The sequence below is a fragment of the Lepus europaeus genome, chromosome 2, assembly GCF_033115175.1.
Source record: "Lepus europaeus isolate LE1 chromosome 2, mLepTim1.pri, whole genome shotgun sequence".
NCBI classification, from domain to species: Eukaryota; Metazoa; Chordata; class Mammalia; order Lagomorpha; family Leporidae; genus Lepus; species Lepus europaeus.
In genome coordinates, this window is record NC_084828.1 from 132,544,879 (window position 1) to 132,547,230 (window position 2,352).

The 2,352-nt window shown below is 47.4% G+C and overlaps 1 pseudogene; it reads right to left on the reverse strand.

Annotated features, from left to right (window-relative positions):
- Positions 1-1,420: 1,420 nt before the first annotated feature.
- On the reverse strand, positions 1,421-2,096 carry LOC133751782 (small nuclear ribonucleoprotein-associated protein B'-like; annotated as a pseudogene).
- Positions 2,097-2,352: the final 256 nt, after the last annotated feature.

Below are 2,352 nucleotides of genomic sequence, written 5' to 3' on the forward strand. Positions count from 1 at the left end.
CAGGCCAAAGCCAGGAGCCAGGAATTTCTTCTGGGTCTCACACGTGGGTGTAGGGGCCCAAGCAACTGGGCTATCTGCCAATGCTTTCCCAGGTGCATTATCAGGGAGCTGTATTAGTAGTGGAGCAGCTTGGACTTGAATAGGTGCCCATGTGGGATACCGACCAGCACTGTAGACAGCGTTTTTACCTGCTATGCCACAGTGCCGGCCCCAAGTTTGAGTTTTTAAACTTTAATGTAGAATGTTAACTCACATATTTATTTTCACAATTCATATGAAGTCAAAGAAGCCAAACACCCTGGGATGCCATTCAGAGACTATTTGATTAGGATAAGGAATGGGCTTGGTAGTTTTGGCATTTAGCCTTTCAGGTAATTTTTCTCTCATTGAAAAGAGAAATATTAAAGTACATAATAACTCAGGTGAATGGAATGTAAAACTTACATGTCTTTTTAAATTGGATAATGGATGGACACAGGACAATATTCAACAGTTGAGATTATCTCTTACTTCCTCCATCCAAAGTCTCAGTGGAGTTAGAAAAATTTATATGAATTTTAGGGTTAGAGTTTATTTCAGCCCTTTTTTAGCTGAGTAAATGTGAGTGAGTGTATAATTCCCTCATGGCAGGTTTGATGGAAAAAATTTAGGTTCTCATGCCAGACTGAAGTGCTAAATATTTAGTTATAGATGTTATATTCTTTGTAAGAGAAAATATAATTTCATAGTATCAGTTTTGTCTTTTACTTTCTTGACTCTGACACTCTTTTTTTTTTTTTTAAAGATTTATTTATTTGAAAGTCAGAGTTACACAGAAAGAGAGGAGGCAGAGAGAAAGAGAGGTCTTCTGTCCGATGGTTCACTCCCCAATTGGCCGCAACAGCCGGAGCTGCGCCGATCTGAAGCCAGGAGCCAGGAGCTTCTTCCGGGTCTCCCACTCAGGTGCAGGGGCCTAAGGACTTGGGCCATCTTCTACTGCTTTCTCAGGCTCTAGCAGAGAGCTGGATCAGAAGTGGAGCAGCCGGGTCTCCAACCAGTGCCCATATGGGATGCCGCACTTCAGGCCATGGCGTTAACCTGCTGTGCCACAGCGCCGGCCCCTCTGACACTTTCTTTCTTTCTCTTTCTTTCTTTCTTTCTTTCTTTCTTTCTTTCTTTCTTTCTTTCTTTCTTTCTTTCTTTCTTTCTTTCTTTCTTTCTTTCTTTCTTTCCTTCCTTCCTTCCTTCCTTCCTTCCTTCCTTCCTTCCTTCCTTCCTTCCTTCCTTCCTTCCTTCTTTCTTTCTTTCTTTCTTTCTTTCTTTCTTTCTTTCTTTCTTTCATGATATTCTCTTAAGAATTCATTATAGGCTAGTTTCATAGGCCACAAGGAAATAAAATGACTCTGTACAGCCTTATAGGAAACCCGCAGCTGAGGGCCAGCTAGAGCCTGGGTGGGTGCATTCCCAAGGGAGGGGGCCCTCCCACTCCTGGAGGGGGCATGCCCATTGGAGTTCCTTGTCCAGGGGAGTTCCCATTGGGGAACCCATAGAAGGCCTCATTCTAGGAGGTGGCCCATCATGCCTGGATGAGGTGCCCCTTGGCCTATATGTGGGGGAGGACCCGCACAGCCAGGTCGGGTACTGGGGTAGGGACCCCTGCAATACTGGCTGTGGCGGCAGCTGCAGCGGCTGCAACAGTGCCTCTTCCTTGAGGGGTCCTTACCTGTTGGGGTGGCCCACCAACTCCACAGACTGGGTCAGCAAGTCCTGCGGGAGCCTGAGGCCTGGGAACACCGGCTGGGATTCCTTTGCCAGCAGCCTGCCAATCCCTGGGCCAGCAGCAGCTTCAGCAAGTGGTGCTTGGCCGAAGCCAGTATCTGTGGGAGGAGGTCCCTCTGCTGTCATGGAGACCAGGTTCTCCCCTCATAGCAGCACTGGCTTCTCTCCCCTGTCTGCTCGTTAGGAGTCTTTGGCTCCATCTTCCCGAAATCATCACAGTCACCGAGGATCAAATTCAGTTGCTTGTCAAACGCATTAAAGGTGCCGATGAAGACGCGGCAATTCTGCGGGATGCACCTTATGCTGTAGTCAGTGTGCTGCAGCATTTCGCTGCTCTTGCCCACCATCTGCTGGCTCTGATCCTCGCAGGATTCACCTGCACCTTGGCCCAGATACCCACCAGCAGCCCAATTCCTTCCTTTGCTGGGCTCTGCCACTCTTCCCTTCTCCACCTGTAAAGCAGTTTTGTTTCCCCCACACCATTTTTCATGGAAAACTTTTACCTACCTTATGACTATCAGAGACACCGTCACCTTGTAGATTGGAAGGCATCGTTTCTTTTACCAGTCCGTAAAGAATTAATGAAGAACGTCC